This window comes from Grammomys surdaster, unplaced genomic scaffold (genome assembly GCF_004785775.1).
Source record: "Grammomys surdaster isolate TR1022 unplaced genomic scaffold, NIH_TR_1.0 125708, whole genome shotgun sequence".
Taxonomy (NCBI): Eukaryota; Metazoa; Chordata; class Mammalia; order Rodentia; family Muridae; genus Grammomys; species Grammomys surdaster.
In genome coordinates, this window is record NW_021620542.1 from 3043366 (window position 1) to 3070452 (window position 27087).

General features: G+C 38.0%; 1 protein-coding gene across 1 annotated transcript in view; it reads left to right on the top strand.

Annotated features, from left to right (window-relative positions):
- The window catches only part of LOC114639452 (receptor-type tyrosine-protein phosphatase delta-like), a 299955-nt gene that overhangs the window by 110635 nt on the left and 162233 nt on the right, over window positions 1-27087 (top strand). The window lies entirely within an intron of this gene.

Here is a 27087-nt window from a genome sequence, read left to right on the forward strand (position 1 = left end):
GCTCTTGGCCTCCGGGATTAGGTGATAGTACCTAACATCAAGCCAAAAGTCACCCAGGACTGACCACTGCAGGCATGTAGGACCTCTCTGATGATAGTGTCAATGAGGAAGTATAGTCGTGCAAGACAGTCATATTGTGTCCAAGAATAATGCATATGTCAGCTGCAGAGAAGCCCTGAGTAATTTGTAGGTTGACATATCCACTTTCACTTAAAATAAGCAAAACCCAACTTACCTATTTGGAAAACTGAGTGTTTTATAATGAAATTACTTTACTTTGCCTTAGGTTTCCCTGTTGCTTTAGCTGTGCATTTGATTCTAAGTTGTCAGCAGTAAGATCTGCCTTTGAGATTCTATCGTGTACAGCAATGCACTTCTGTCATCACATGTGTACAACCTATTTTCCAGTTCCTTTTTTTTTAAAAGTGAAATCAAATTCCAGATGGTTTGGAGGTGTTAGGCCCTACAAGGTGCAGTAATTGAATGGAATGGAAGTGACACTGTGGTTTGGATTCCTCTAGCAACTAACAATTGACCTGTCTTCTAGAGGGAGGAGAGTGACTCTTGACACATAGAAATGTTGAAACTGATAAGAATCATGAAGCTCAGAAGGTTAAAATGTTCATATGGCCATTTTCTAGGGTTCTGTTAGCAGTGAGCAGTTGCTAGGGAGGGCACGGCCTTGGTTGAGATGCCTGTAGCAAGGGCAAAGGTCCCAGGGATGCAGCTTGTAAGTACTGATCCTTGCTTATTAGATTGATCTTTTCAAAGATGGAGCTTCCAGAGGCTCACCAAACTCTGGATGAAATCCCAGTAAACCCATTGGTTCAGCAAGCTCTACATAGCTGAAATTCTTTCTTTAGCATATTATCTGTTCCATACCTGGGTAAATAGATGTCTGCTCACATCTCTAAATGAAAAGTTATATAAAACCTCACCATAAAATGGAGTTCTTACCAGCTCAATAAGTAGCTTAGCCCTACATTTCGTTGGGCCTTTCTGATGTCTTTATGTTATAGAAGTGGTATACTGTGTCACAGAAGTTCAAATGCACTCTTTTCTTGCGCAAAGAAGTCCATAGTCATACATTAAAGCTCAGTACAAAATGTGTCACAGGTCGTTTAGCCAGAGGTCCATCAGTACTTCTAGAAAGGGCTATATTGTAAATATTTTAGGACTTGTGGGCATGGGGTCCCTGGAGCATCTCTTTAGCTCTGCTGTGGTAGGAAAAGGGCAGTTGCATTATACATAAATAAACAAGTGTGTCTGTGTTTCTTTTTGGTCCTAGGCTCTTCCTGTGATGACCTCTTCTTTTGGCTTAACTCATCTTCACCTTCTCACCAGGCAGGGAGAAGCAGAGCACATCAAGAAATGGCCTATTTAACCTAGTGAGATGAGCTAAGGGGAAAGAGAAGGACTTGATTGGCCTCTTTTGCACTCTGTTTAGTTAGTGATGTTTATTGGGAACAGATTAACTAGAAGGAAGTTCAAAGAGCATATCTCTTGGTAAACAGAAGATGTTTAATAGCACTTAACCTTTGGAATTTATGCAGAAAAAGATTTGAATGTTATTATGCTTTATGTCTTTCGGGGGTGCTTCAGGTATTTGGCTGTTAGTGCTACTTCAATTGCATGCTCCTGAAAAATGAATAATTTATCATCTGTGGGATAGTTCTCATTGCACTGTGTGGCTGACATTTGGAGCTCTGAACATCTTAAATAAAAGGGGAAGACAGTGTCGGAAAGTGTTGTGTTTTCAGGGAATGTGTTGAGAGCCCTGCAAAGAGACAGTTCGATCATGGGTATCGAAGCCTGATATTGGTTTCCTAAAGGTAGGCAAGAGCAGACATGTCATGGAGACTTGCTCTCGTTGTGGGCACTCCTGCTGCAGAGGTCCCTGTTCTGTTTCAAGGCGTATTCATCAAAAAGCCAAAGACAACACTGGCAGGAAGGCACCATTGATCCTGCAGCCAATGCAACAAATACACATCCAGGCTCTGTCATGTCAGAGAATTGAAAGCCTTTGTGAGGCATGGCTGGGAAGGATGATGTGCAGTATGCTGCAGTTGGAATCTCTGATAGACATGGGTGGATGCAGAACTTCAGCCATTGTCGGTTCATCCTGGCTGCTGGCAGAAGGCACCCAATTTTACAGAGGTATGAAGGTTATAATCACATGCTCATAAAGATTGAGGTTTGTTCTAGGGTGTATGAAAAAGGAAGACTAATTAGAATAAATAAAAATCCTGGCTGATTATAAAGGCAAATGACTAATGGGTACGTCTATTCAAGTGTGGAGTAAAGTCCCAAGAGTAAACAATGAGAATCATTTGCAGGAAGCAGAAGTCACTGTAGAGAGCTGCTGCCTCTGAAGTAATCAGGACAGCATCAGCAAAGGATATAAAAATGGTTTAACAATTGTAAAAATACATAATTCTCCTCTTATTTTAATTGTTCTGATTTACAACGGTGCAAACTGGAGGGGTATAGTGGCAATTATAATAAAATAACTACTCACAGTCTGGGATCACTTTCCTCTAGAGTTTGCAGTTGGACAAATGAATCTGACACTAACATTGGGCATGGAATGGACTGGCTCCATTCCCTTTGGACTGCGTCCTCAGTCCTAGTCTTTATGGCCTCACAAATTTCAGTGCTAACTGCTTAGAGTTTTTGTTTGTTTCTTTGCTTTGTTTTGTGTGTATTTCTTTCTCAGAAAGTGCTTCCTGGTTTCCCAGCTTTGCGGGTCCTGCCCATCACTCCTCAGTTCTGCCTTTTCAAATCCTTAATTTCTTTTCCCTGTCACACTTTTTGTCACGTCAGTCTACTCTAATATGACCTAAGGATATGAGTATAATAAGCAAGGAGCCAGTCAGCTAGTGTCAGAGTTGGTAGAAGCACTAAAAAGGGAGTAGTTACCTTACAGGTAATGGGATGTTGCCTTAGATATACAGGGAATGGTCCTGGGAGTAAATCTTGTTGGCATGGTGAGGAAGTGTCAGTGTGGTAAAGTTGTAGGATCTGTCTATCACAGGAAAATAAAAGAGCTTTGGGGTTTTGAAGTAGATCTATGTTTCAATCTGCTGACACGTTGGAACCAAGTAGATATCTAGGTATGGACTGACTGAGGAAATCATGACGTGTGCCCAAAAAGTCCAAGGATGGGAAATGGACAGCGTACTGCTCAGTTCATTCTTAAGTACTGTCCTTCAATAAACAATGGAAGCCAGTGATAATGGGGAAAATGTGGTCCACTTTTGGTGAGTGACTACTGTGTGTGAGGTTCATCTCACAGTGGGGAGATGATTGTAAAATCAAATAGGATAAGGATCATGGTAGTTAGAACTGAGGCTATTGTTGTAATGTGCAGAAGGGTCATGTACAAAACTTATTCAGGATGTGAAATATTCAGGATTTTATAATAGTTTGAACTTGGTGAGATTGTCTAGATATGTATAAGATACACCAGAGACAATGAAAAATAGCTAGGGGAGAACACATTTTTAGTTTCCTTACATTCATGTCTCTTCCTCAACACACTGGATTCAAATTAATGTGGTTTTTTGGTGCCTCTCTTAGAGTTTGTTATACTTTGTTTGTTTCTGTTTCTGTCTAAAATCCTCATTTCTTATGTTCAAGACACCTATGTTTCATTTTAGAGAGTACCTTGTCTATTTCTCCTTGTCTCAATATGTAAGCTTTCAATGTAGCTATGGGTAAATTCAGAAGCCTATGTTGATGAAGCAAATGGGATTCATTACTAAAGCAAGCCAATTCAACTTTGCACCATCTATACTAATTCTATAAAGGAGACAGTGATCCTTTCTGGTCTGGCCGTCTGGGGAATGCATGCTCTGAATCTTTTGATTTTCCAAAGGAAGCTTGAAATCTAGATTTATAGGTGAGTTAAACCTCATTTTGATGATTTTAATTGATTGAAAACCATTAAGTATGAATAATACTAAGATAAAAGGATGTACTTCTTTGGAATGGAAAAATTTAGACTCACCAGAACATAGAGGTTCTACAAATTTGTACAATTCCAACAAATAAAATTTCTCTTCTCCAGCAGTTTCTAGTCTTTCTTATGGTTAATGACGGCAAAGCAGGTAATGAGGCACCAGCACAACTCAGAATATCAAGGCTGAGTGTGTGAATCAAGAGTGGAATTCCATAGCCTTGCTTCTCACACTGTAATATAGACATGGAGAAATTCAAAGTACCTTACTGCAGTTATATGGATAATTAGGATCGGTGTGGATATGGAATGATAGATTATTCATTCCTCCTTTCCTCCCCCCTTGTATGTTTTAGTAATGGCAGGTGTACAGAACTGAAGTAGCTTCCAGTCAATCAAGGCTAAGGAAAGAGCTCCTCTTCCTTGAAGGCACATTAGTGTCTGGCTAATAAGATATATCTTTGAAATTGGCTTTGTGATTGTCCAAAGACTAATAAAGATTAGTCCTAAAACTTTTTCAGTATCCACTTGGTTGGAATCATTCTAGTATGTACCGTCTATTTTTCAGAATTAAATAGGCCAAATGAAGTAAGATCTTTGGGATGACTCTCACTAGGAATATTTCTCTGTGTGTGTGTGTGTGTGTGTGTGTGTGTGTGTGTGTGTGTATTTATGTATGTACCATATGTGAGTGCATGTGTGTTTGCAGATACATGTTTATGGGTGAATGTAAATTAGTAGAGATGGAGGACTACCTTGAATATGGCTCTTATGCACTCTATTCTCATTCATGGATGTTGTTCAGGTCCTAAAGATTGATTGGAGTACTTGCCCTTTCCCCTTTCCAGGTGTTTTGTATTACACAGTTCCTACGTGACTTATTCTCTTCTCAGATCTTCACCTTTAGGCATATCAGGGACCAAGACAGAGCAATAACATTAAAAGACAAAAAACAAAAACAAAAGAACCCAAATAAACCCTACACATGAAGGTTACATTTTAATGAGTATGATACAATGAAGTCATTAACACAGTATAGAATCCAAGTTACAAATATATCAATATGTGTTTGTTCAGAGGCAGAGGAATTCCCCCTCCTCTTGATTCTGCCTTTTGTATGCTGGGATAGCTAGCCTGAATCACCATGCCTGGTTTATTTAGTGCTATCGATTAAACCTAGGCCTTCATGCATTCCAAGCCAACACACTACAAAGATCTGTTCTGAGCCTCAGATCTCTACTTTTGTTTTTTAAATATTTTGTTATTAGATAAAATTCTGATATTGTACTTAGCTATAAATTGTTTCTTTTAAGGATCTAAATTGAAGGTGAGAGTTGGTCTATGCTAATTAATCCAAGGCCTTTAAAAGGTGCATTTACTGAAGTTTAAATAGTCCTGAATGATACTTATTTAGAAAATGCCAATTATATTCCTCAATATCTTAATAATTATAAATTTCATTAAAAGGGGTACTTTGTAGTTATACAGTGTAATTATATGTTTGAACAAACTGTCTCTAGGACTAAATGAGCTTCATTAATTACCAAGACAATTACTTTATACTGCTGTTGAAATATGTTATTATCATATATACTTTTGGTGTGAGTTCATATAATGTTTTGTAATGGTATTGAACCATTTAATCAGTTATACTGAGTTGAAGTGTGAAACAAACATTAGTGTTTCCTGAATTTCGCACTTTAGGTATTTAATATTCACATAAATTTAAGATATTTTCACATCAACCACTAAATACAAAATAGCAGAGAAGGTTTTAAAAGTTTCAGCTCCCAAAAGGAATGTGATTTGGTATTCAAATTTCTTACCAATCTGCTGGTTAGTCTTTTGCCTACTTTATACAAGCTAGAGTAATATGGGAAAAGGGAAACCCCAATTGAGAAAATGTCCCCAGCTGTGTGGCAAGTAGGCAAGGTATTTTCTTGATTAATAGTTGATATGGGAGGGCCCAATTCACTGTGGTTGGTTTTACCCCTGGACAGGAGTTCCTGGGAAATATAAGAAAACTAGCTAAGTAAGCCATGGGGAGGAAGCCAGTAAATTGTATTTCTCCATGGTGTCTACTTCAGTTCTTGCTTCTTGGATTCTGACTTGAGTTTCTCTCCAGACTTCTCTCAAGGATGGTCTGTGAGCTGTGAAATGAAGTGAGCCCATTCTTCTTCAGGCTGGTTTTGGTCATAGTGTTTTATCACAGCAATAGAAAGTAAACCTGAAACCAAGCTAAAGTTCTGTTTTGACCTTAAACCTGAGCTTGCCCATCACCAGCTGATAGTGTCAGCTGCTGATTAACTGAATTATTGCCTGGGAACACGTGGGAAGGCCCAACCATTCAAACCTCTGCTTGTCTCTAGAGGGCCACACCTGCTTACAAGGGGTACTGAGGAGCAACTGGGAAGCCTTTCTGCTGTTAGCTGTAAAGCAAACATCTATCAAGAACTTAGAAAGTGTGCCTCTGAGGCTGCATAGAGTTGGTGCCATTTTGTCACTGTGATGCTGAGTTTTAGAAATCCATTACTATGGATTTATTATAAAGACATAATAATATAATCCTGAAGTTTGAGTTGTATGACCATATACATCCTGTGGGTCATGACCCCTTTGGGGTCCACGTAACAGATATTCTGCATATCTGATATTACATTATGATTCATAAAGATAGCAAGATTACAATGATCGAGTACCAAGGAAATAATTTTATGGTTGGGGGATCAGCACAGCATGAGGAACTGTATTAAAGGGTTGTTGCAATGGGGAGGTTGAGAACCACTGTCCTAGAGCCCAGGGGAGCATAAGTTGTAAGCTCAGGAGTTACATAAGGTGTCCCCAGGTATCCACCCACATCCATTAAAACCTGTGCCTCCTATACAATCAGATTTCAGAGTCCATCACTTAAGTCCTGCACTACAGAGTCTTAGCATTACCATCCTTTTTCTTGATTGTACTTGAAATTTCCTCTTCGTTGCTCCCTGGCTTGCTATTTTGTAACTGAAGTAATTTTTAACTCCTCCTCCCTTTGACTCGTCTCTTTGCTTTTCTCTAGAGTATACCTAGAAGAGATCTCTTTTAAATTATTGCCTTATTTTCTAAGACAAAATTATGTATTTTGAAGTACATGTATCTTGTAGAATAACTGAGCAGGTCCAGTGACACTAGAGTGTCTGACACCAATACCTTTTTTGTTTCAAGAACTTGATTTCCATTCTCAACATTCTAAAGAACACCAAATATTATTCATTATTCTCACTGTTTTACTGCAGACATCTTCATATACAGGTCGTGTATAAATGAACCCCTCTTTCTTTTGCATAATACTGGTGCAATTTTACCTCCTTTCAGGTTTGTGTCTCAACTATTGTATTCTATAGCCATGCGAGGGGATGATTTTAGACTGTGTGACTGCGTTAAGGCCATATGGTATTTGTTTCGGTGTGCTGGGTCTTGTCTTCAAGGTTCCATCATATTAATGTGAAGAACAGATTTCATTCATTTTGATGGCTAAATAGTATTTCTTGGTTCATATTATCCAATGTCTTTGCCCATTAATCTTTTGATGGAGTCTTAGATGAATCATATTTTGTGACTTATACTAATGATGCTGGCATAAACAGTAGTTTGGTGATGTCTCTGTCCCATATTGAATTCCTTTCCTTTGGGCTTGTTAGGTCATATAGTTCTATTTTTTTTCTGCTGTGCTTGATGAACCTGTCCACTGTTTTCCATGATGGCTGTGCTAATTTCTAACACTACTAATATTGTGTATGGGTCCCTAGAACTCCACATACTTGTCAACACTTGTTATCTTCTATCTGCTTGCTAACAGCAGCTCTAACAGGTGGGAGGTGATGCTGCATGACTCAAGTGCACATTGCCCGACACAGAGCTGGCTGTCAGTTACTGACTGGCTGAATGGGGAACAGGTGTGGATTTCACATAGCTTAACACATGTATTTTCCTAGGCTGAGATTTTCTTTTCTTTCAGAGGCACTTCTTAAGGCATCCAGAGTATAATCAGTTATTCTGCCTGGTTCAAGGTGGCTTCATATGTAAGATGTAAAATCTTAGCACCTGCAGTCTGTGGGCAATTTAGTTTGTTGACACTGCACAGAGACTTGTTCAAAGACTCTGAGAAAGTACTAGTTTGTATTAAAGGCATTCCTCAAATGCCTGTGGGGAAGTTTGGTTCCTAACTTATAACTCTATTGAGAGGGGTTATCACCTTTAGCATGTGGGGCCTATTGGAATGAAGATAGATGCTTGGGGATTATATGGCTACCATGTCAGATCCTACCTTCCAGATGTTACAAGCTGAACAATTTTACCCTTTCCTGATCTCCACTTCACCCAATCTTAGAAAAAGAGGGATTTCAGCATCCACAACCGAGTAAAGCCATGAGTCCAAAGAAACCTGTTTTTCTTTTAAGTTGATTTTTACAGGTAACTTGTCTGATACAGAAATCTGACTAGCACAGAAAGCAAGTAACAACTATTATAACTAACCAGAAGCTGAGGAGGATATGAGGTGAAAGATATGAACACTGTAGTATGTATCTCATGATAATGGTGGTGGTGATGATGAGGATTTATTAATTATTCTATTATTAGTAGTATCATATTACTGTTATTATAATTATTAATGGAGAAAAAGTTATCATGAGATAACTTTCTGTGGACAATAATTGACACCGTCATTGAGACTGTGATTAAACAAACTTGTCACTATGAGGAAGACCCAACTTAATTAAACCACAGACTTTCCAAAGTTAAATTTAGCAATGGAGTACTCCTTTCCAAGTCTGTTGCTTGCTTATGTGCCACATCCTACATGGGCCTGGAAACTGAACTGTGGCTGCAAGAGAATGACAAAAGGACACACTGATAAGATAGCTCCGGTCAAGTTGCTTTTGCTGACACTGTTGGGGCAGCACCAACTAAGAAGCAAGCTGGAATCTCAGTTTGGGTACCTTTAGGACAGACAGGAGAAGTCAGCTAGTGCAGGTAGGAGGACTCTGTAGGAATGTACTCTTAGACTGGCCTCCTCAGGGAAGAGGAAGCTGGAAGAGAAAGCTCCAGTCGCTTGTTACTGCAAATACTGGTCAATCCTTCCAGGCTTCCTTGAGTCCCCACACTTGTCTGTCCTGATTTCTTATGCAATCTGAATGTCTCAGTCTGTGTAATAAAAAAATACTGCTGTCTGGTGGAATTTGAAAGAGGCTTTATAGTCTCCTGTGCTGACTTTGAAGTAACTTAAATCATAGAAACCAGGTGACCACAGGGACACGTTACTGTCTTTGTCCATTGATTGCTTTAGAGAGACATGATTTGGTTTAAAATCTGCAGTTCTCTGTATCTCCAATCCTATCCTGAAATGCAGCTCCTATTGCCAAACTGACCTGGAGGCTTATTGAAGGCAGAGAGGGGCCGTATCACCTGTAATCTGCTCCCACCTATTTTTCTACAGCAGCTAAAGAATATGCCAAAAATCAAAAGACATCTTTAAGGCCCTCCATTCAAAATAGAAAGTCTGGACAAAGCTAATGGATTTTAGGCTCACTGTTGTTCATTATCTTAATTAGTCTAGGCAATTAAAGCATTGATTGATTGGAGTTGATCCCTTGCTAACAAACGGTAAAACTGCTTTTTCGTTTGATTTCTCTAAGAAGTACTGTTTTATGTATTCATGCTCTTCTTCAATTGAGGTAAATTTACACTGGGAAGAAGTATGCTTTTATTCTGTCCATCATGGGAATAGTGGCATGGGAATGTTCTGCTCTCTTGCCATAGAGCTGTGGCTACTGAGGTCCTTTAACAATATCAATACACTCCTAGCCTGGCTATGGTTGCTTAACACTGTCCACTAGAGCAAGCAGCTGCAGCATCTCTAGTGACAACCTAGACTTGACAGTGGGCTTCTATAGGCTGTTGTGCCTTGCTTGGGTACCTCTGTGAAATGGAGGGCCTCTTCCTGTGGGCCATGTGTTCATGTAACTCACACCTCGGGATTGTATTTTCTTTCTGAGGTTCAAAGCCTTGTATAATCACTGCTTCCTAACTAGATGAAGTTCTTTGGAAACTTCAGAATTCCCTTGAGTCTGAGAAAAGGATGGGGGAGTTACAGGCTTGGAGGGCTCCAGGTAGATTGACTAAGTCTATTAGGAGGGGCTATGGAAGAGCTAATTCAGGTGTGAAAATCTCTTTAAGAATGAATTACTAATCCAAAAATTACAGTATCATGATGGAGGTAAAAGGCATGAAGGGATTGTTTTAACAGAAAAATAAGCACAGCTTTCTAAAAATCCTAATGTATTTATCTCTATAGTAAGTTGGGTTGATAAATATCTCTTAAATGTAAGTCTTCCCTTTTTAATTTGATGTATGTTCCCCTAGAAGATAATCATGGAAATGATGAAATTCTTGTTCGGCAATTGGCTTTGACTTTCTTTTTGGTTGTTTGAGTCCTTTGTTTTTCAAGTTGATAACAACAGTGTGGCAGTCAGAGCAGAGGAAGATTGAAATGATCATCTGTCTTGGAGGTGACACACAGTGGTCACACTGTACTGCATAGTCAGCTTCTTCGTTGTTACTAACATGATTGTGATGACTCTGTTCAGGATAAAGTTCAGAAAACAGTTTAAACCCTAGATGTTATTATTTAATAATACTTTTAGAGAGTTAGGGTTACTGTATCTCTGAGAGATGGTTATAGCTGCTATTTCATCTAAAAACAATAATTATAATTATTGCATAATTATAAAGGTACCATCTCTACAGATGCTCTTATACCATCCTTAAAATTTTTCTCTATGAGCAAGATGAGTGATCCTTCTTTGCTCTCAGTGTAGCAAGTGTTTAATTACTCCCTAATCTGGGAGGAAGGTAGGTCTTTCCTATTTATATTTTTATACTTCTTTCTTGATATTGTAAGTCTGGGGAACTGGTGTATTAAAAATATTTGCCTGTTTGTATTTTTAAAATGAATATATGAAGTAGTAAGGTTTAGAAATACATTTAGGTTGGTGATAAAACCTACCAAGAAAATTAGTGTGCTGACCCTGTAGGAAGAACACAAATTTGATAATCTTGAGGTGGGGTGAGAGCAAGGATAAGCTCCGCCAAAACAAACAAATGAACAAAAAACAGAGCAACTGTAATAAAAACCTAAGATAGGATATATTCTCCATTTTTCATAGACATGTTGAACTTTATATATTTATGAAATGAAAGATGCAACAGAAGAGAAGAAAACAGGCTGGAGAGACCATGCTTTCCACTTATACTGAACAATACTGCCTTAAGTTCCTGAAGTGTTTTCCATTTCTTCACTGGGGAATGCTTCCGAAAATAAAGAATCATTCAACTTACTGCAGTGTTTATTCTTAATTGTGTATCCTCTAAGGGCAACCTCTTGTCCATATTAGAATTCATGTGATTTTAGGTAATAAGGTAGAACATGAGAAAACTTGTACTTTCTGATTTCCAAAGAAGATACTATTTAATTTTCTTAACCTGATTGCATCTCCCAACGGCCCCACTTTTCCTCTCATTCACACTTTTTTTGTCATCCCTTCCTCCTTTTCTTCAGTCATCTGTTCAGAAATACCCATGGAAGGGCATTTTCTGAAAGGAGCCAAGTTTGGCTGGAGTTGAGGCCATGACAGGGAGGATAAGCTGGGAGGAGGAAGAGGAAGAAGAAGAGGAGGAGGGCATTCTACCCTGCTGTGGAGTGCAGCTCATCAAGAGAAAGTAGATAGTTGATTTTTCTGAGATCATAAGGGATGTGGAGCAGAAAAGTAAATAAAGTTTTAGAAAAGAATAAGCAGGCATAAGCAAGGCAGTTCCTCGTATATGATAGATATGGATATAAGGATGGATGAAGGAGACACCCAGATTTCTGCTATGATCACCTGGCTGGATGGTTGTAATTCTTAGAGAGACAGAAGAAATCATTAAATAAGAATGAGTATTTTAGTTGAATGGAGATTCTTGAGTTTGGCTTGGAAATAGGTTTCCCAAATAAATAATGAAAATTAGCTAGAAGTGTGGACTCAAGGTAAAGCTATGAGTTGTATATGTTCTTGGAGTAGTCACTGGTATGGAAATGCTAACAGAGACAAGAAGATTGGCAAAGTTAGCTAAAGAATGCAGAGATAGGTAGCTGCCATACTCCTCCCTTGGGTAGGCACAAGTTTTTGAGCATGAGGATACATGAAGTTGGTGAAACTGTAGACAAATTAAAGGCAATAGGAAAATTTCATTGAATCTTGCCTTGCAGATCTAACAGGTGGATACTTTCTATGGATCTGAGCATGATGCCTGATATAGATGGGGAAAAGAGTGGTGGGATGGGGGAAGTGAAGTGGTGCGGTAAGGGAGAATTCTGAAGTCTCATTTCAATTTTCTTCAGCACATACAACTAAAAGTCGGATCTACTTTAATGTAATGTTGTAAGTACTTATTTAAAAAGAAAATGGCAAGCAACTGGGTGTCTAGACATTGTAATCTTTTCCCCCTCTTTTTGCTGTTCCCTTCAAAGTCTAGTCTGTATATCCTCATCCTGCTTGTCTGGTCTAGGAAGGAGGTCTAAACTGTGGTTTACATTCATGGTCAATATAACTCTTGAGCTCTTTCATGATCTGCTCTCTGATCTGCCCTTCCACAGATTGGATTGAACTCATTTACTCTTAATTACCTTCTCCACATAACTGGTGATTATGTGCATAAATTATACCCATTCGTGGTCATCAGGTATATTATAGTGCTGATTCTGTCTGGTGCACCCCCTAAATTGTTTCCTTTTCACTATAGATTCTCCTGAGGACCTTCAATTCCCTCTGTACCCTCTGCATTGCAGATTGCTTTAGCACTATTGTCACCTGGCCTTGTTTCTTTTATATTTTCCTAAAGATAAGGACAAGGGTGCTGATTATTATTCTAATGGCTCTGTGTAGTATTAGTCTGTAAATGTTTGTTGAATTAATAAGTGGACTTCAACTATATTGATCCAACTGAAAACAAGAAAAAAATATTTCTGAAAAGCCACAGAACCACCAACAGGTTCCAGTAGCAACTGGTCTACTTCATTCACAGTATAGCCCTTCAAGCTTCCTTTAGAGTCTGTTGTTTCACACTTCATATGCAACTATGAAGTGAATATCAATCTTATATCTATGTAACCAATGTAAATTTAGATAAAACTCTTATGCAATAATAGGTGGAGAAATAAATATGGTACTTAATGATAAAGAAACAAGTAAAAAATCTTGTAAAATTTAGATTAGAGAGAAGGCTACAAAAAGGAAAGTTTGTATTTATTCTTCTATAAATACATAATATTATTGCATATATATGAAGATATATACACATATTTTCATATATACACACACATACACAGAAAGAGAGAGAGAGACAGAGAGAGAGACAGAGAGAGACAGAGACAGAGAGAGAGACAGAGATAGACAGAGAGAGACAGAGAGAGACAGAGACAGAGAGAGAGACAGAGATAGACAGAGAGAGACAGGGGGTAACACATGTAGCTAAATGTTTGTGAAGAACAAAGGAAATGACTTATAGGTCAAATATTTAGTCCATAATGTGAGAGAAAATCTTTCACACCAGTACTTCAGTCAAGAGATTAATATCCAGAATTTACAAATAATAGCAAAAGTTAATCATCTCCCACCAAAAGAACTTCTAGTCACAAACATGCTGATGAACAGACAGTTCTTAACAGAAGAAACACAAGTGGCCAATTAGTATCTTTAAAAGTGTTCAACATCTTTAGCCATCAGGGGCATGCAAATTAAAATTATTTTAAGAGTCATTTAATTCCAGTTAGAAAGGCTGTCATTTTAAAAATGACAAATGCTGACAAGGGTGTGGAGCAAGGAGAACCTTTATCTGGAAGTGTAAATTGATCCAGCCCCTACAGAAGTGAATCTAGAGGTTTCTCAAAGAACTAAGACTAGAACTATCATATAACTAGCTATTTCTTTCCTATGGGCTCTGACCTGAAGATTTTGTATGAGATCACAAAAATGCTATTATGGCCATGTTTGCAGCTGCCTTGCTCCTAAGAGCCAGGAGATGGAAGGTGCCTAGATGCACATTAACAGGTGCATAGATAACTAAAGTATGGTGCACATGTACACAATGGAATTTAATTCACTTGTACAATAACAAAGTCATGAAATTTTTCAGGAAAGTGGATACATCTGTAATGAGGAAAGACTCAGACCAAAGTTGTATGATCTCCTACGTGAACCCTTCCTTACAATATCTGACCGAAGGAATGGGGTGAGCAAAGATCTAGGCTTTGGAACTAGAACTATAATGGAGTAAAAAGAACTAAGAAGTGGATTGTTGGACATGTGACTTGAAAGTAGCAAAAAGCTATGAGGAATGGGTTCTGACAGAGGAAGGAGAAGATCAGGAAGACACCAGCAAAGCCAAATTGTGTGTGCATGCTAATTAAGAGCTTAATATAAGGAAAAAGAAATCTTCTGAAAAACAGAACAAACAGACATCCCTTCTGTATGACCTCTTTCCTCTTCAGGAAGACGGTTGCATACCTAGCACTGTAGAAAGCACCGTAGAGCTTTCAGGTTATAGTAATTTGGGTCTGAGAAATACATAGTAGAAAAAAAAATCAGGACTCAAAGTTGAGAACCAAAGACAAACAGTTTAGGAGACAGAGGCAGTTCATTTTCTCTCATTAAATGGTAGTGCTGAAGGTGTGTTATCTTACCTTTGAAAATGGATACTCAGTTTTTCCCTGTGACAGTTAAGAAGATTCTCCTCTCTCCATTAGCTTTTCAATGATGCTATGGACATAAAAATTTCACATTCTTTAAGAGATCTTCTTTTAGACAGTGTGTATGGAAAAACATTTGTAGGATGAGGACATTTAAAGAAGCAATGTTTTGGAGATCCCTATACTGACTTACGGTCATCTGAATTGATGGCCATTACAGCTTTGGCTTTACCATGGTTAAAATGATTCTTTAGTCATTCTTGTGGAAATAAAATTATTTCTTTCTTTTAATTTTAGATTCAGTTTCCTATTTATAAATGAGTGAAACCATTGACTAAAAATCTTTAATCCCATTATTATTTTTCTCATCCCTTAGCAATCAGAAAAACATGCCCTAATACATTTTTGCTCCTAGCAGATGGCCTCTGGACTTCTGTGGAGTTATGTGATTGGACAGTGCTTGCAGTAGAGGGAGATACTCACTAATGGAAATGAGTTTAATACATGATCAATGTAACCAATGTAACAGAGCTTTCTGGTATGGAAAAGTTGCCTTTGAGTCCTCTTGGCTAATGAGATTCTAAATACAATTTATGGATGTACCACTACGAATTAAATAACAATTGAGATGCATGGTCAGTGATGGCAATATGATTCCTTAAAAATTAAAATAAAATAAGCACAATACCATATGTTTGCCCTTATGATATGTACTAGGAGAGTGTCACATCTACTGATAAAATAGGAATGAAATTTTAAAGATACAAACTATTTGCAATGGCACATGTGACCAGAGAACCACAGTAATTCCTGGTGATTCTGCCATTGCTCAGAAGTTGCTGATCTATAGCATGTTTGTTTGTTCCACATTTTGAGAGCATTCCATCATGGATGCTAGAATTACATTCTTGCCATCATTCATATTTAAACAGTGTTTTCCTAAAACCACGATAATTTCATGTCCCCACTGACATTTTTAAAAGCATAAATTGTTCAGCATCTTTTAAATCACTGTTTTCAGGTTCTGCCATCAGTGTCATAGAGGACTCATATTACCTTTTTGAAGACGTAATGTACACTATTCTCCAGTTGTACAGAATATTCCACTAGACCTATTGGTTTTTCCACCTTGCTCAGGCCTTTCCTTCCAGGAGGAACCATGTTGAAGATCTGTGATGGATTGCTTTTCAGAGACGAGCTAATGTCTCCCAACTCAGTTACCTAGAACATTAAGCATTGCAATGTGTGGAGTTATATCTCTAACTTGCCCAAGGAGAATAACCAGTCAAGAAACTTGGCTTTAGTTTCAATGACTTTTTATATATTTCAAAGTGTTCAGTGGGATTAATTTATGTTCCTTTGTTAAATATGTGCGTTCTAAATGATTGGCTGCAGTGGGATTTAATTCTGGTTTCTAAAAGAGGTGGCGAAAATGTCCTCAGAATCTTCATCTGAAAAATGCTGGCTAATTGAGAGCACTATCTGTTTAGATTATTTCAGGAATTAGCTTTTTTTTAAACTTGTAATTATGTGCAGTGTTTGGCTAGTGTTTCTTTGTCTGCCTCCCCTTTCTATGGGGATATGTCGAAAGGCCCTGAATAAAACCAGAAACTTGATTTAATAACTTGCCAGAACAGCTGTTTAGCATCTGTCCTCAAGGCAAAAAGTTGAACTGATAGGTTTCATAAAGAAAATGAGGAATCATTATACAGTTCATCTGAATTTCATTACTTGTTAGAATTCACTCAAAGGTTCATAAATCCTGTATTTTTCATTATTCAAGGGTTATGAAAAGGGGGTGTGTATTTTACGATAACAAAAATCCTGATAGGGTACTAGAAATTCATCCTTTAATCAAAGAACAAAAAGAGATTGCAGTTTCAGATGGAGGCTGATCCCTAAGGAAGGATTGGCCCAGAGACTAAAGGTGTGCCCCCTTGTGAGGGTGCAGTGCTTCCAGTGAGGAGACTGTCAACACTTCAGGTGGTATTTTGAATTTGAGATTGCTTATACTAGGATTTAATGTGAATTATGAAAGTTTTTCAATTAAGCATAAATTTTACTGACATCAAACTTTTATAAATTTTAACCTTTTCACCGTCTTAATTTTTTTTTTACTGGCACTGACCTCTAAATCACATAGGTTTGCCATCACAAGCCTCTCTTCCTACCTTGCTGTAGGTTGGTCTTTGTCATATTTTGGGACTTAAGTTGAAGGAGCAGCACTGTTTTGGTACACGTCAGTCTTATGGTAACAAATTAAAATAATAAGCTGGCCAAAACCACTGACTAGAATTGGTAAGCATCCTGTCTGCCAGATTCTATCTGCTATGGCAAATCTCATGGTCAAGAAGATAATGGGAATGTGTGCTTTGCCACTGTGGAGAACACATACTGCATACTGCCATGAGTAGCCATGTATACCATTTATGAGTCAAAAACAAACATTTAAGAATGCAGCCATCATAAATATGGGAATGGGAGTTGATTTCCAGCACTTGTGATATTTGAAAAAGAAAATATGTTCTGTCAAAACAGGAAGAACACTGAAGACATTACTGACAGTTAGATGGTTACTACATTTGACAGCAATTCTTTTATAGCTTGCATTTAGTCACTAGTTGTGGTTTGTCTGTTTGCATTCCAAGCATTCTAAGATGGCGAAAGCCTGCTTCCATTTTCTTTTGGAGTTTTGGAGTTTGTTACATTGGCGGGGAAGGGGGGTTGTTGGTAGAAGTTGTTACAAATAATAAAGAGTGATAGGATATTTCTTGGCCACATTAAGAACAGTAAGAATCTGTGAAAAGAATAGATAGAGATCCTTATGCACAGCTAAAAACTAGATTGGAACTAAACTTTGTAATTTCTTAGAAAAAGGCAGAATAGTTCTGCATGCTCTATGCCTGGCCTAGTAGCTGTTGAAAGAGCTTCAACCTGAGACTACAGAGTAAAATCGGGATCCATAGGAACTAGGATCTTGCAGTAGATCCTTCTGTGGTTTTGTAGGGAAGCAAACAGAGCTGAAGCAGAGATAAACATGTTTAATACAAAAGGACTGAGAGGCATTGATGCTATACACTTTCCCATTGTGTTGCAAGTCATGTGAGATGTACTTACTACATTTAGTTGGTGAGAGTGGACTTTTCTCAAAAAGGATTTGTAACTGTAGTTGTTACTCCTTTACTATATCCATCTTTCTTCTGTATGTCCCTGGCTATTGCCTGTATTTTCAAATACTGGTACTTGTGAGAAACTTCACAGTGACTCAAGCACGCATAATATGAATAAAGCCTGAGCCTAATATGAATAAAGTCTGCCATAGTGGATATGTAGAACACAGATATGTTTTGAAATCTGCAGTTCCCATGACCTTTATATTACCTAAATGATTGGCTCTGACCCTCTTTTATTTTATATGGGTAATAGTGAAAACACCATACTTATAAAAACAGCAAAGTGTTGTGCATGCATCCTATTTTAGACTGTAATTTTTAAAAGAAATTTATGCTAAGTGTTTTTTTTGTAGTATAGATAATCTATTCACAGCAGAGATTACAAGGGAGGGCAAGCAACAGTGTCCTTCACCTTAGAACTTGTGGCTTGTTATTGTACAGTTTACAATAATGAATGGAAAGTTAAGGGGTATATTATTTAAATGATAGTCCCCATTTACCAGTGAGCTTTGGTAGACAGTCTAAAATACCTGAATAGCTATTCTGATTACTTCCTCTCCCCACAGCATAGTTGTTCTTTGAAATGATGTCTGCTTCCTTCCTAAATATACATCCAAGAGCTGAGGCAGGCCAAGATTTTTCCAAGAAAGGACCACTTAAACATATTTAAAATCTATATTGTCCATGTTATTAGACTGCTAAACTTTGTCTAATTACTAAGCAAATGACAAATTATGAAGAGATTGAAGAGTTTGTTTTTTCCTTTCTCATCCTAGGGATACATATTTAGTCCACAGAAGTTTGACCTGTCCTTCTGTTTTCAGTCAATTATTATATTAAATTATGATTGTAATTCCATGATTAGGATTTTCCTAGATGCCCACTTTAAGGCTAAATAAATGTTTATTTTGCTTATTGCATAAGCAAACTCAAACTGTGAATTGGAGTAAAGCAGCCTTTTTCTCACTGTCCCAGCTGCCCATTTTCCCCTTAGCTGTCCTCTTGTATTCTCTTGTCACCCTGTGCTCTCCCTTTAATGGGACTCCCCATCATTTCATGTAATCTCCTTTCCTTACTACATTGTAATTATCTTAAGACATAGATGTATGACCTTTCTGTCCATATTCTCTCCGTGGGGATGAACATTGTTAGTCAATAAAACTTTGCCATATTCTTTTTCATTTATGGATGGAAAGTAGAGTAAGCATATATCAGTTATCAGAAGTTACATACAATCTTTCGTGTAGCTGTGCTACCTATGAAAATGATTCCTGGAATGGAGACAGGTAATTGATAGTATCTATGCTTATAGATGGACACTTGGTAGATGTGGCTCTTTGCCTAACTGGAACAGAATGAATACACCTTGTCTGCTTCTAACAACATCTAGATTTAATTTACTCTCATTCTAACTGCCTGTGTATTGGGAGGAGGGACCAAGTCTTTATTCTTTTCTTTAAGGCAGACTCTCATTATGTAGAACTTAGACAAAGGTTCAGTATTTGCCACCTGGGTGCTCATATTATAGGCATGTGCCACTGTACTTGGTGTACTAAGACCCACTAAGTTGGCAGGTGACTTAGTTTGAGAAATGAAAATTAATAGAAATATCTGCTGAAGTTTTTGTGATTGACATTCACTCACAAGAAATGCTTGGTGCAGGGCACCTGAGAAGGGGTACCTCACTCATTGAAAGCTTCTTGCACAGGCAAGGAACCTTTCGTTCCTTGATGCTATCTCTGTGTTCCTGGGATTGCTGCAGGCAGCCAGGCCTTCCAGCACAGTGATGGGGTAGCATGAGCAGACAGTTGAGAGCTACAGAGCACTGGTGCTGTCAGTGGTCACTGAAAAAGTCAGCCCGCCTGAAGGATTTTGTGAGAGGATGTTAGACTCACTACTAAAATCCCTTACTGGGCAGTTTTGTTCCTAATAGCTGAAAGTCTTTTAACATTAATGTTTATGTTGCCCTTTGAATACACTGCTTACAGCAGTTACCCGTTTGAAGATGCAAGTGACTGTGATTGCTGAACAGATATTTTCACTAGTACCCAGCCTGCCAGCACTGACAGATACTAAATACTTGTTAGTCACAGCTCACAAAAAAATAGCTCTCTGAAGTTGTGTACAGATGTCTAAGCAAATGCACGTACTTTGCCTGGCATACGAATGAGACAAGTGTGTTTAATCTTGTGGAGAATGCACTGTTCTTTTTAGCTTTTGATAGCGGGCAGCTTTCAATCCCACTTACAAATATATTTCTTGTAAATTCACCCTTTCTAAGAAAAGTACCAAGTTCTTGAACATTTCCATTTCAGTGGCGCTGACTCCAAATGTGATTTCTATTCAACTTTTACCTTGGAAGTTGCTCATAGTGTTGGTTCATTTACAGGAATTCACTTAGGGGACAGCTGATTCCAAGATTGAATTTGATTTTTTTTTCTAAAGAATAAAAATCTCAGCTTTTAGATTTCTCTCCTTTAGCTATTTACTATTTATGTTTCCTATTTATTTTTGACTAAGATTCGTTAGTAACTTATGACCTTTTCAAAAAATTATTTCATTTAGACTTTAAAATGTGCTATGTCCCCATTGTTAAGCCTATTCTCTCATCGTAAGTAAGTTCTTCTCTGTTTATCATTGGGGCATCTTTTCACATCCACATAGAGCAAGAATTTTATCTGATTCTTTGCCCTGAGACAAGCAAGTGCCATCATTCAAACTCTGACAAGATTGTGTATTCAGAGGAACACTCTGATGATTATGCCCCAGGATTATGATCCTGGATGCTTTTGTTATGTCCTTATTTTTAAGTTGTGACAGTTAAGGCTTTCTGGTTTTTCATAACCATGTGTCAAACATGGGACTTCTAACCTAATGTTTAGGGAAATCTAGCTGCTGGGGTCCTGTAAAGAAAAATGTCAGTTCTCACAACTATACTGAAGAAACACAAGCTGTTGGCTTGCTTGGTGGTGGGTGGCAGTGTTGCTTTCTTGGCTTGATGTTGCTTTCCCTAGAGCCTCTCCAAGCAGTGACCCTGCGTGTTGACAAAGTAGTTCTGCAGTTCTGTTCTGCAAAGACAGTTGGTTTCTTTTTAGCCATAGAACATGTCCTGTCTGGTTGTACTGAGCATGAGTGTCTAACAGACATAAGCCGGGCCGCCATAGCCCATAAGCTTCTTAGGAGGCTGGACCCACTGCTTTCCTCAATTCTGATTACATCTTAGGAAATATAAAAATTGAAGGGCCTGGAATAGCATGGCAAGTGGTCACAAAATGTATGTTCATGCTTGGATTTGATCATGTTCAAAAAGAAATCATGTTCTTTAAAATATATTTTGTTTGTTTGGGAAATAATTATTAAGAGAAGAACCTTAAAATCAAAGGAAGCTAATTTCCTATGTCAAACCAATCAGGAATTTACTTTAAATGAAAATATGGTTGAACAGAAGACCTAAAGCCACCAAAAATATCTCAAAGGGAATGAATCTTGAGAGCTAGTTCTAATGGTTCATGCCTGTAATCGCACCCCTTGAGAGATGGAACTCTGAGGAAATAGAACATTGTGTATGTCTGGAGGCCATTGTCATGTATTTATCCCTCGTGTCACAGTTTAAAAAGTCTTTTGTTAACATTTTATTGTTAAAAATTTATTATGATGATTATTAACAGATTCAGTAATATAGGTTAATTGGATTTTGCGATATTTCCATATCTGAATACATTATGCATTGATCTATGTCTGTCCCTTTTTCTTTCTCCCCTTTCCAACACCCTAGCAATCACTCGTGTATTTCAGACTTTTTGTGTGTGTGTGTATGGTGCGGTATTGAGAGAGACTGTCTCTCTGGTGGTATTGTTTCAGTTAACATGATAATTTTCAGTCCATTCATTCTGCTGATGGCAGGATTTCATTATACTTTATGATTGCATAATACATGACTTTGTGTGTGTGTGTGTGTGTGTGTGTGTGTGTGTGTGTATACATGCATGTGTGGTATGTGTGCATGTTATACCATATATTATCATATATTATCCATTCGTCTAAGGATGGGTACCTATGTTGACTCTATAGCTCGGCTATTGTGAATACTGATTTAAAACACATGCATATGCAAGTATATCAGTGTATGTGAGTTTATTTTCTCTGCTCACTCACTGCCCCTTTGTTTGTTCAGTTGTTGGATCTTTTGTATGTTCTGTCTGTTGCCATGCCTGTTGACCAACGACACAGAACTTATAAAGTCTGCAATTGAGATGATGGAAGAATCCGACTCCAATGCTCCTAAATGTTGTCATGGAGGCGAGCTTCCCTGCAGCCTGTGTTAGATGCTGACATGAATGAAGAGTCAACATTAATGTGTCTAACCACTGAAACCGGAAGCTAATTTCTCATTTCAACCTTCTCCTGACTCCTGATTCCTCATATTGCCAACCTAAATGTTTTATTTATAAATTATTGTGAAACTATTTGAGAGTCTAAAGAAGCATGGCAGACAGGGAAGTAAAATCTGTCACTATCAATAGGGCAGGTGATGAGTTCTCCTAAAAGAGAACAATGAAATGATCTGGAAGTGTACATAGTTCTGACTCCAGAGACATACAATAAATGAAAGAAATAGGATACATCCAAGAAAACCCATATGGTTAGGGGTGCGATGGGACTGAAGACTTTTGTAATTGAAATCCAAGCTGGTAAATTCTTGGCATGAGATCAGCCTAGCAGGACTGAATGAATGGGTGAAAAGTTGCTTGCTATGAGGTTAGTATTGGACTTCACAGCAATATGAAGGGAAATCAGGAACACTTTGTTTGTGTAAACTGTAAAATAGTGGATAAAAATTATTTTGGCTTCTTGGGTTCTGCTCATTGGGTACCACTTCAAAAGATATATTACAACAGTGTCTAAAAAGTATATCCCAGCAACTTCAAACCATTAGGATTTCTAGGTAACAAACCTTTCAAGACTGGTGGATATCTAAGTGGGTAGGTGTTTGTTCACTTCCTTGAACTAAACATGATGCTCTGTTCTGTCCCTTCTCCATGCTTTGTTCAAGATGAGCACATGCTTAGTGGGTCTGAATGCAGAACTTTCCCTTTTCCTCTAGGAAAGTGGCCTCAGAGTCCTGCCTATTTGCTGTTACTTTGGACTCAGTCAGAAATTCACTCCCAGAGAGGGAGCAGAAAGGGATGGGATGCAAACACTGGCAGGGGATACTCTAGTATTTGGATCAACCCTGCTTTAACACAATTTCTTTCTTTCCTTTGGTAATTGGATCCTTCCAAGGTTAACTAAGGGCACGTAATAGAGTAGGGGCTGTGAGGACTGCTTGGGGCTGTGACCAAAGACCAGTCTCTTTGCCTTAGGCCCTTGATTCTTTTCAGTTTCTGAGACGTTTTCTACTCTGGACTCAAATACTAGGGCAATAGTAATTTTCTTTCTCTTCTGAAAGATTGAACCTTTCAAGGTTCATTAGTGCCCTTTTAATAAGGAAAGCACAGAATGAGATATCTCACTGTTTTTTCTTCTACATTGTTAAGTTTTCTAAATATTTGAGAAAAACATGAACTGTTGGGAAAAAAATGGAGGGCTTTCAACTTGAATACTCAATGTATTTACCCATAATTTGAATATAGAAATTAAATACTGTATTGTGTATTTTAAATTACTATGAAGGAGTAGGTTTTAATTATTTTTAACCACAAAAATGTTAAGTATGTGAAATATCAGAGTTATTTACTCTTATTTAATCATCCTTCAATGGAGCTACGTTATTAGTACATCACATATTAGCTTAAAATTATACTTGAAAAAATAAATAATGTGCTCATTTCTTTTAAACTCATGTGAGAAGACACTTTGTTGGAAACTACCCTTTAATTGTTCACACTTTTCTAGAGTTTCCCTGTGACTGAGTATTTCTCAGTATATCAAATTGAATTAGTATTTCCCTTCCTGTTCTCACTGTCTGGCCAATTTCCTCTTCTCTTCACCACTTTCCTACTTTTATGATGTTAAATATCATGTTAGGTCATTTATTTGCTTTATGGGAAGTATGAAGTATTCTCTTGAATAAATTAGCCCCTGTTGATAAGTGATTGAATTTACTTTTAGTTCTAAATATTTAGTTTTAAATGTTTTAGATAAAGAATTTATGTCAACTCATATATGTGAGAAAATTATTACCTAACATTATTTCATGGAACGGGGATTTAGGATATTTAGGACAATATTTTAAAGTATCCTCTCCAGAAGCATCCCTTATTCCTTTAGTGTGTGTGTGTGTGTGTGTGTGTGTGTGTGTGTGTGTGTGTAGCAATGTTCTGTAGGAGGAGCAACCAATAAGTACCTAAACCTCATAGCTGTAGAGATTTGTCCACTACATCATCAGGTACTGAAAAATAATTAATTACGATTCTTTACTATGGTGTGCATGATATCATATTTTAATGTTCCTGGCCACACAATACATTTGCTTTTGTAATTATTTGTAGTGTGTGTGTGTGTGTGTGTGTGCATGTGAGTGGTGTGTGTGTGTATGTGTATGTTGTGTTGTGTTCTTTTAGAGAGAGGTATACTATTGGAAATTAAACCCAGGAGCTCACGCATGGGAGGCACACACTCTTTTATTGAGCTAGAGCCCAGCCCTTGTTCCAATCTTTGAAATAAATGTACATACAGGTTTCCAGCCCACAAAGAATATGAAGTCTAGTATCTCTGTTATCACCTGTATGTTTAGATATATATTATATTTGAAACTTAAGGTGACAGCTGAATAATAGGAAGCAAACTTTCCTATTGAACACAGGAATGCCTTGTTTTGTTTACTTCAGAATCTGGTATATGCCATTGCCTCATTTCATAGATTTGTACTGGGCAGCCTAATTTTATCACAAATGTCAGTTGTCTTGGCTGACATTAGAAAAGACCAACGTTCCTCGACCCACACTTGCATACACTTGGCTGGTATTGGGCATGGTAAACATTTCGATTTGTTAATGTTGACCTCTTCTGAGGTGCACAACAATTAGAGGAAGCCTCATAGATCCTGCTATCCTTGTTATACACTTGAAACACACCATCTCTTCTGTCTGAAGGGGGTTCCTCTTATTTTTTTTATTTTTAAGAAAATATCATTTTCTTTTGTTCTTTTAAAATACATTTTGGAGATTTTGTTTCCGTCCCTTAGAAGGTGCTGCCAGAGATTGGAGCAAGGCTCTGAGAAATTTTTAAGATACAGAACTGAAAATTTGTGAAAGTGTATTTAAACCAAATCAGAATAAACTTTTATGCTGTCTTGTTGCCTGCTAGATATCTCCCAAACCTGTAAAATCCAAGGGTAGAATTTGATTTAACGGACAATATGTTTGAAATATTATCTCATAGTGTCTACCTGGCTGCATTTAGAAATAGTCAGTGCCCTTTGTTATTTGGAATGGTATTGCAGTTCTCCCAAGAGAAATTTAATGGACTTTTTTTCAGTCAAGGTAGTGGAGAATAAATCGTACGCAGGCTCTTGTCTCCCATTTGCTTTGTAGAGAAGTTCGAGTTTTAAAACTTTTATCCAGTTAGTCCACTTGTCTTTCTTGACAGAATGCACATGCTGCTCAGAGCCAGCTTTCAATATCAGCCTATGCTGGAGACAGGTATTGCTCATGCCTTTAAAATGTAGTTTGCCTTTCTTTTTAGTGTAAAGTTGTAATACAATCCAGATAAGATTTTATCAGTTTCCCTCCAGATGCTCAATAGTCAAAATTATTGCATCTTATCCTGGGTTTGGCAGGTCCATAAAAATCTCCTTTTTTAATTGGTTATTTTATTTGCTTACATTTCAAATGTTATCCCCCTTCCCAGTTTCCCCTCCATAAGCTCCCTATCTCATCTCCTCCCTGCTTCTATGAGGGTGCTCCCCCACCCACTCACCCACTCCCGTCTCAGTGCCCTAGCTTTCCACTACTTTAAGGGATCAAGTCTCCACAAGACCAAGCTCCCCTCCTATTGATGCCAGATAAGGCCATCCTTTGCTACCTAAGAAGCTGGAGTCATGAGTCCCTTCATGTATACTCCTTGGTTAGTAGCTTTGTCCCTGGAAGCTCTGGGGGTGTGTGTCTTGTTGGTTGAAATTGTTGTTCTTCCTATGGGTTTGGGCTTCTTTAATTATGATTATTTAGCATTACATTGAACTTGCTCCCTAATTTCTGAGAGTGCTGTCCAGCTTTTAGAAGCTAATGTGTAGAGGGCACTTATCATTTAGTAAGGGCTTACTAGCGCCTTTGGATTCCTTCTTGTACAGTGTATTTTAGTTCTAGGGCAGGTGACTTTATGGTTTGAACCTAAACCTGAGGTTTTGTTTTGTTTTGTTTTAATTTTTTTATTGAATGTTTTGTTTACATTTCAAATGTTGTCCCCTTACCCCATCCCCCACCCACCCAGGAACCCCCTATCCCCTTACCCCTCCTCCTTCTTCTCTGTGGATGTAACCCCTACCTACCCCTCCACTCCTACTTCCCCACTCTCAAAATTCCCACCCCCTGGGGCATCCAGCCTTCATGAGGTCAAGGATCTCTTCTTCCACCTATGCCCAGCAGGGCCCTCCACTTTTATGTATTCAGCTGAAGCCCTGGATCCCTCCCTAAGTGCTCCCAGGCTTAAACCTGAGTTTTATGCAGCAGCTACAAACACTATTTCTGAGTTTCATTTCCATTTCCTATGGAGACCCTTAGATTCCAGGTAGGCTGTGTTCAGTCATAAGAATCTCTCTGTATAGTTGTCTGATATCTCAAAATTGAATGGTTACTGAATGATTCTTTGTGTGAAAGCACATGCTACCTTAAAGGAATTAGTGAAACAGACAAGTTTGTGCCTCTGTTCTCTCCGTCATTTATTTATTAAGCATGAAATTGGGTCATATTGTTTACTGTACACTGTACTCAAGTTCAAGGATTATGGATGTTTTGATAGTTTTGCTTGCTTTCAAAGGAGAATGTTTCCCATGGGAGAGTCCCTTTGCATTCAAATGAGAATACTTGTATTTGAACATTTCCCCAAGAGCTATACTGGACAGATGTTTTCTAAAATGAGCTGCTGAAAACAACTAAAACTAGAATTTAGAAGAAAATAGTCTAATCTGGCAGAGTCTTTTTTAAAACACACACACACACACACACACACACACACACACACACACACACACA